At 39.4% G+C, this 9,177-nt stretch overlaps 1 protein-coding gene across 1 annotated transcript in view; it reads left to right on the forward strand.

The window, feature by feature from the left end:
• The window catches only part of CPM (carboxypeptidase M), a 44,156-nt gene that overhangs the window by 738 nt on the left and 34,241 nt on the right, over positions 1-9,177 (forward strand). The gene's annotated exons all lie outside the window — the stretch shown is intronic.

Below are 9,177 nucleotides of genomic sequence, written 5' to 3' on the forward strand. Positions count from 1 at the left end.
CATGGAGTGCGGGAAGAAAACACAGTTCTGCGTTTAAGGTTGCAAATACTGTCCAGCTGAACGGGGTTATGTCTCTGCCTCTATTATGTGATGCCGCTTTGTAAAACTACTTAACAGATGTGCCGTGTTCCTTATTTTTGGGGACCTCGACTGATCTGGAGTGGTCAAATTTGTAAAAGTCTCTAGTATTTACAGCTGCAGCTGAAGCCAGTGGTAGTTTTCTTTTAAGCATAAAGGAAGTAATATAGTGCTAACTATCCTCAAAATTCAGTTTGCTGGTGTTTCCGATTGGCTCCTAAGACTGATGAAAACTTTTGATCCTATTTTTTCTGTGCTCCAGTGCCTCGTCTGTAAAATGAGGAATAACATCAATCTTCAGAGAGGCTTATGAATGTGTTAATTCTTGTGAATTATTCCATTTTTATGAACATGACAAAAAATCTCAAGGAAATGAACAATTTCATCCTCCTAACAGGGTTTGGGATGTCTTTTTCTGGTTAAAATAGTGGTTTATTGAAATATGTAAATTAAATTGGTTTTAAAGTTCACCCTGAATACAAAATAGGAGAATTACACTTCTTTTGAAAGTGAGTCAGCTGTAAATACAGATTGTATACAAAGTTGGTCAGAAGCTGAGCTCCCTGCCTAGATGAACATTAGTTGGAGGGACTGGGTATTGTTTGATGGAGATGCCAGCAGAAGCAGGACAGAAACTAACAGCAGCAGAATTAATGCTAGTGTTGCTTGAAAATGTAACAAAAGAAAATGCTTCTTGTCTGACTCCTACTGAGTCCAGCAAACTGTCACTTCATGACTGTCAATTATTTCTAAATGAAGGGGATTAAATTGACAAAATCCTTGATTCCATCACTAGTCTCCCCTTTTAGGGGGAACACCCACAAGATCTTGAATGTTGACTGATCTCTCAGATGAAAACAGGCCACCCTCTGAAATATGAATATAAAACAAAATATTAATTAGTTGCTCATCAAGTGGCACTACTTATTGTGTACTTTGACCAAAATAGGGGTCCTGGGTACAGAAAAAAATTGAATTCATATAATAAATATCATAATACAGGCACAAAGTATCAGAGTAACAGTTGTGCTGGAAATCTTTATTCTATGCTAGATTTTACAACCCTACTAATATTTTTTCAATTCTGTGTATATATCAGGTAGAGGATCGCTACATTAATGGAGATCAACACACTATCAATTCTCCATAGAGAACTCAGTACCATATATAGTAAGAGATGTTACATAAACCTTTATGAACTCATAAATAGAAGATACTTCAAAGGGAGAAACTAAAATATTGTATTAAAAACTATTCCTTTGTACTTCTAACAATATTGAAATTAGAATCACGGCTGAGAATTGCAGAACAGAGTGGAAAATATAAACTAAAATCTTCCATTAAAATTAGTTAAATTCAGAGTTGATCTGAGCACTTTAGCCACGTATTCTTTCTCATTAAAGAAAAAGTATTTAGTGGAAATATATCTATTTTCATAACACTTTCCTGTGGACATCTTTTGAGGTCATTTCTGACCAGAGAGAGAAAGGAAGTGAGTGAGAGATGCTGGCAGACCAACCCTAACTGAAAACCTGAGGGTTCTTTTAATCCCCAGACAGCTCCATCCTCTTGGAGGCCTGCCCTTCCCACTGCCCAGGGACTCTAGTCCCTCTGGTCTCAAGTTCATTCAGATACTGGAACCGTCCCTCAGCATTGTGGCAAGCAGTAAAACCAGTAGTAAAACTGTTGGTTACAGAATACATAGACAATAATACGGTGGCGTTTGGCTTTCCCGCAGCCAGAAGCAAAGACCGTTTACCATAGCCTCCATATTCTGTGGAAGGTCACGTAGTTGCTAGTTCATCAGCAGTTACTCCATACACGTGAACAAGTGTTCCTACCATGTTTATGATACGTGCATTGTTGCCTGATTTTTACAGCATTTTTGACTTTCAGTAAACCTTTTGAATGAGCTATTGCTACCTACAAGTTCAGCTAAAGTCAACAGAAGTACAAGCACTGTGTCTTTCAAATTAACCCTATTGACCTAAGTCAGCAAATAAATAAATACCAAGCTTCTGCAAGCAGCTCTGTTTTCATTTTACTTGCCCATGGTCTTTGCAGAATGTGAAATTATAGTAGACCTATTCTCCATGGCCCAATCAATACATCAGTGCAAAATGCTAATTTATCACTTTTGCATACTCTTCAATTACTCTATGTACATAAATGACAACACAGGGCAATGCAAAACTGAGTCTAGAGAGTCTAGAATCTTGAGTGGAGCAGAAAGATAAAACATTCCCACTTCTTTAATTCTTCAAAGAGACTGGAGTAAGATATTTTCCACATTAATCAGTTCTGAATAGAACATAAACACAGAAAGGAAAAGGTCTTTGAACAAGAGTAAACAACAATATCATATTTTAACCTGATAAAATGCCCACAGGGGACAGGGAAACTTCATGAAATCACTATTGGCCCAGCAACTCACTAAAATCTTGTTTCAAAATAGGATGGAAGGAATTAATGATGACCAAAATTCTGAGCCCAAATCATTAAAAGAAGACACAACAGAAATTACAGATACGTATGTCCATGGATCAACTTTGGTTTCATATAAAGCAATGTAAACTCTAGAGTGACTAATGCATATTCCCTCTTCTACAAGATAGCACATGTGTCATCTTAATAATATGCTTAACTGTGATTGAAGGCAAGAAAACTTTGGCATAAGTTTAAAGTTGTTGAACATATGGTTGTGTGTTTTACTAGCTCAGATTCTCTATTTGCAGCTGGGTAAGGCTGGACAACAGATAGAGATAAAGATCTTTTTTGTAATTCTAGATCTAGGCAAAAGTACCAAAAATATTGAGAGTAATTAGTACAACACTGGCTGGAGAGTAAGAAATAAATTTTTGTCCTTTTATAAGGAATAATGTCATAGATATAAACTTACGCAAGGAATAATATCTTTTGTGGTTTTTTCTCACATGCAGTGAAAAGAAATAATCCTTTGTTTAAAGACAAAGAAAGAAGTCTGATAAAATGACCTAGTAGAGTGACCACCCATTTTGGTTACATTTAGACTAAAAGGCCAACTTTAGAGGTCTAATCTCATGAAATGTGACTCTAAGGGAACCAAGACAAGTAAAAAATCTGAGTTTACATTAACATAGCTTACATCATAGGATCAGGAGAAGATGCAAGTTCTGCCAACCCAGTTCTCCTTTAAGTTTAGTCCATTATTTAAAATGATTAGAGGTAAAATAAAAACAAGAACTTTCTTCAGTTCACTTAAGAACTGGCTAACATTCCAGTCCTGTAAAACATCTGGTCTTTCTTGCTCCATATCAAAGCTTGACTACTTTTATAGTTTTCCAATCATTCTGTAAAACATGAATTAGGGGGAAAAAAAAGAGTTCTCTGGTGTCAGCAACAACTTTTTTCATCCTGATTTTTGATTTTCTGATTAAGTTATGCATGACCTCCAATAAACTACCTTCAAAGCCTGAGGATTAGAAGATTCTTTCTTTCCAGGTTGCGTCTTGTTAAGGGCTGCTCTTTAGCCAGCCTCCATAACCACCATGGGAGCAGCTTTTCTCTGTGGGCTTACAAACATTTGTGACTAAAAATTATTATTTTTGCGGGCTATTGTGTTTGCAAATACTGATTGTATCAAGATAACCTTAACAAGCTTTCTGTCATGACAGGTTGCCTTGAAGGCTCATTTGTCTGGAGGAATTGTCCATATATTATCACTTTCTATACAGAACAAGCGATAGTACCAGCCTACAGAAGTTTCCATATTTGAAAGAGCATTCTCTTTCTCTAATTTTTATTTAATTGACATTACAAAACTGCCTGACAAGCAGTAATTAATCTACAGATAAATTCAGCATTACTATTCCCATATCATTAGTGGGGTAGGAGAGTAACAGGATTTCACGTCCAGTCTATCTCTAAGGAACGAGCCATTGCCAGAACTGAGGCACAGCAGAAGAGTCTCATTCTTCCCAAGAAACTCTCTGCTGACCTGTGGTATCACATACCTCCCTACCTCTAGCTAGCAGTTCATTCTCACCCTCCATGGGCCATCTAGCCCTTCTGCGCCCTCAGCCAAGGCCAGTGCTTGTACGGGCTAGGTCAGGGAGCTGAGCCAGGTGAAAATTAAGAGATTTTTTTGGGGGGGTGTGTGTGCGTGTTTGGGTTAGCTTCCAGATGCACCAGTTCCCTGATCCAACTGACAACATGGCTGCTTGAGTGCTAACACTGGCAAAAGGGAGGCAGCAGGGCTGGGTGCAGGGATGCCTCCTTCAGGGACAGCTCAGTTTTAGGTTGGTTTAAGCTGGCCACAAAACCTACCTGTATCTTCGGAGAAATGGAGCCTTCACAGAGCCATATGGTTTAATAAATGACAGTCCAACCAGTACACAGCCAGTACAGATTAATCCAAGAATTAAGCCAGCTGCTTTCAGTGAGGTCAAGCAAGTGGCATATTTGTTTAATGCACCACTAAACATTCATTTTTAAACTGCTGATCAACAAATTCACAGTTATTGTATATCTAGAAAGCTCCCTCTTCATTTCTCTCCCAAAAGAAAAAGGTTAGTTCAAAACATCACAATGTGTACTTTTCACTGATAGGAGATTTCAGCGCATCCTGTTTACTTGGTTGTCTGTGTAGAGGCCCGTTATGCATAAATCAGTGCAGAGAAACAAGAGGATTGTCTTATTACACAATAAAGTTTTCCACAAAGTCTTAATTTCTTGTTCAGGAAATGGCACCATTGTTTACTTGAAATAGATATGTTAAGTGGGCTGGAGGAATTTTGTTTAAGGAGACAGACTAGCCATCATTGTGCGTAAGAGTGCTGCATTGTTCTTGACAATGGCAATTAGGAAGATATTTTGATCTGAAGGTAATTAGCAAAAATGGCAAAATGCTATTCTAAAACTTGACGAATTTTCCAAATGTTGAAAAGCTGAAATCAATCCAGTTCTTGGGACAAATTTCAGATTACTCAAAAGTATTGCTTAATAGCAACAAGAAATCAGCTATGAAGAATCTCTGTAATTTCCATGGTATTAACTGCAATGCATTTCATATACAAATTAGCAGACCTGACAAGATGCTATGTCAACATCTTAAAACCCTCACATTTTGTTATCCTGGGGTCAGATCAGCAAGATGTTAGTGAGCAGAAAGACTACTCTCAGTCCTTTTCTACATGACACCCCCCCACCCCGAATCCTCTCAATTGCTTTTTCCCAGCAGCATCATCCATAACCCTTCCAACTTCCAGCCCCTTCTCCCCAGCCTCCCGTCCTCCCACCTCCTCAAAACCTCTATGGACATTCCTCACCTTCCTTCTTCCCATTTACTTCCCCGAAATCTGTCGGTCCCCAGCCCACTGAACTTCCCACCAAACCTTCCTGGCTTTCCCCATTCTTAGTCTTGTTCTCTTACCTGCCCAGGGACCCATTATGCCACAGGTGCAAAATTAAGTTAAGTTCTGTCTTTCCAGAGAGAATGTATTTTCAAATTACATCTAACTCTGTGTGAACTACTGAAAGGGCAAGTATAAGCCAATTTATGAGGAGAAAGGTAAAACTGAAACATTTTACAATTGTATTACAATACCCAACACACAACACTCAAGAAGTTTGTCTTGAACGAGATCATGTTCCCACGCTTCAATCCCCTGTGGAGCAGAACTGACCTGTTCCACCACAGCACATGACAACGTGTTGTCATACGGTAGCTCAAAATCTCTGCTGTATGCAGATTTTGCTGTTTGCAGGTTTTGTTGTTTGCAAGATGGGATGAGCAAGAGGCTTGTCAGGCAGCTAGTTGTGGTTCCAGATTCTCCAGCTAATTCAGTGCTTGCCTGGACAGCTCTAAACCATACCAGCTGCTAATAGTCCCCCTCGGGATCATTTTCTAATTGCAGATTACCAGTCACAGCAGGGCATCCCTTTCTTCTCTGGGGGTAATCCTTGTGCTGGGACGGAGGCGAGGAGATTTATGAACCAAGTACGCAAGCCTCAGCTGAGAATTGCCTGCGTGGTAGAGACAACTAATAAGTTGGTGAATGCTTGAGTGATTTCTGGTGCTTTTGTGTCTTTCATGCAGGGAATCTATCTTTCGCCATACTTATGTCAGCCTGTTAATTCATCAGTGTGGGTATTATACACCAGAATGGCTCCACTGCAGTTTATTCAGGTGATTGGTATCTGGGTCTACGCTAATCCAGGGCTGTGCTGTCCTATCAAATTAATGTGTCTGTGTCGTCACTTGTACTGAGCTCACTTGTCTGGTCCGTCTCACCGGAGAAAGCCTTTATCTCGTGTTTTTCCCACAACAGAAATCTGATTGTCAGGTCCTTGGTGTTACATCGGTGCAAAGAACATGAAGCTGTAGTCTGTATGCCTAGGACATGATTTCAAATGAGAAAGTTTTAATAGCAGCAGTGATCCTTAGAAAATTTAATCCTTGTTAGTAACCTCTTCGTATTTCTCGCCAAAAATAATTTGATGCTTCAGTTATAATGCGGGACACATTTTTTTTACTGATCTTTGGAAAGTGCAGAAATCCTGCACGAAATATCTCAAAACACTAAGATTTCAAATTCCAAGATCGGCTCTGTGAACGGCTCTCCAAAATCACAAAAGCTTCCAGAAGATCTTTTTACTGCTGAGACTTACCTTAACTGTGTGTCTGTGAAGTGTCAGGCTTACGGTGCTACCTAACTATCGCCTGAAGAAGAATTTTCGTACCTGTTGCTTGTGACAGGGTTTTCTTTACCTGTCACTAGAGGGCAACACAGCTACTCGCATCATTACACCACCCCGATATACGCCCAAGCAACTCTCTGCTGAGATCCACGGGTGAGAATTTCACGTCAAAATTTGCATTTTTTCCCCCACGAAACCCATGCTCAGGTGCTAGCTTTAATAGTCACTTGTTGAATGCTTTTGAATGGACGATCCGGAATGACACTGAGAGGAGAACAATTAATGCTGTTTACATCAATAGGACTTCTCTGTTCATCTCGCTTCCTCATAGGGGTCATTGTCCACTGCAGTGCTGAGAACAATAACTGCAATCAGTTTCAGACACGTAGTCCCTGATTTTGAACTACTGATGCCAATGGGAGATTTATCGCTGGCTTAATTTCATGCAGGATTTAGTCTTTGGTACCGACTTTTACCCACAACTGAGTATGCCGGAATATTATTTGCCCAGGTTGGATTAAGCTGACCTTCTGCAAAGTGATTCAAGAGCAACAGGTATCTTTGAGTTTTGTGCAGGCTGGGGGGAAAAAAAAAAAAGTTTGATTCTGTCACATGTAACTCAAATATTGCCAAAGAGGCCAACTTGTCCTAACTTGCAAGCACCTGGCATGGAAACAATCTATCATTTTGAACATTCCTAAATACAGTAATGCTGTCATTTAACCATGACTATGTTGGCTACATTAAAGGGTGGCGTAATTTCCAAAGGCGATAACGCTGTGTGATTACCTAGTATCAAAAGCTATTTTAGTTGTGTCACTGAGATTAAGTTTTTACAGCCCCGTGTGATTTTTACCATGTTGCCAACACCCTACTCTGTCTTGGAGTCACAGTTCTCTGATTTCATGTGATTATCTTGGGACAGTTTCCAAGTATGTATAGGTTGGATTACCACCTGAGTGTATTTTCTTCCCTGCTTACTCAAGTGGTGTCTCCAGATTATCTTTCAAGGAGCCTATATATATACATTTTTTTTTCCCAAGCCTCACAAATTCAAATGTAAAGCTCACATACTTGACTCCTTCCTCCTGCTTCTCTGCAGACATGCTTGCAGTGTAACCCCCCCGCCCAGTTTCACCCCTGTTCCATGTAGAAAATGTAACCAACTAGTAACTTTTTAAAAATATATATAAAGAAGGTAAAAGACATCCATATTTAGGTCTTGCAAGAATTTTCTTTTGTGATAGGTGAGAGGAGGTCTTGTCAAATTATGAGAGTTAAAATATGGTGGAGTCACAGTATGAGAGAAAGGATCTGGGGGCTGTCCCCTTCCCCAAAATGCCATGCTAGAAGGAACACTATTCAACAGAAGCCTAATATATCTCTTTTAACCAAGTAGCCTTGTACATTGCATACATCCCTTGTCATATGTCATATGTGGCATGGAACTCCCTCTCATGAACTAAGAATACTTGAGGGGTCTGAGCGTAGATATCTTGCCACCATTTTTAGATGTATATGCCTCTGGTACATTGGGATACTACAGATACTTGCATTAAAATATAGTTTGGTTTTTTTTTTCTTAAAGCTTTGGGGTAAAAAAAAAAGTATCTTAATTTAACAGTAACTTTTTATTTAACAAGAACTTTTTATTAAATACACTGTCTTCTATTTGGAATGCAGGACTTGCTATTTGGGATTGGCTCATACATTCATTTCCTTCAATATCCTTTTTCTGACATTGTCCAGTATAGGAAACTTCAGAAGGCGGCAGATGAAATCCTGCTGCTGGTTATAATGGAAACTGCCATTTTCTGTCTTAGAAAAATTATCCAGAATTTACAAACAGTTGTATTCTAACACTCAGTTATATCCACATCATATTTTAAAAGAAATTTAGATGCTATCCTAATTCTTGTTGCTGGAGGCCAGCTTCACTTTTTTTCTCTTAGTCCTTTTCAATCTTAAAGACAATAAAAGGTGATGAAAAAGTCTTTGTGGTGAATCCCAAGACTAGGATATCCCCAAGGCAATGTGGTTAGTACAAAACCAAGAAAAGCATTTAATTCTGTAGATATAATCCAGTCCTTTCAGTAAATGAATACAAGCCTATTAAAAGCTCATCTGAAAAAAAAACCGCTAGGCAGAGATTTTGTTAGATTTGGGCAGATAAATTCTCTCAAGATCACTCTGCACGCAGCGGGTTTTGTCTCTGGGCCCCAGGTGCTGATACCCTGATCACACCCCGGGACCACACAGGCGCTGAGGGAGAGCAGTGGTATGAACGGTACATGTCAGCCGGAGCCGGGCAGCTGTCACACCTCCCATTAAAAAGAGAAAGAGAGAACGAGAGGAAGAGAGGAAGAGAGGAAGAGAGGAAGAGAGGAAGAGAGGAAGAGAGGAAGAGAGAGAACTAGTTTT

This window comes from Pygoscelis adeliae, unplaced genomic scaffold (assembly GCF_000699105.1).
Source record: "Pygoscelis adeliae isolate BGI_AS28 unplaced genomic scaffold, ASM69910v1 Scaffold113, whole genome shotgun sequence".
NCBI classification, from domain to species: domain Eukaryota; kingdom Metazoa; phylum Chordata; class Aves; order Sphenisciformes; family Spheniscidae; genus Pygoscelis; species Pygoscelis adeliae.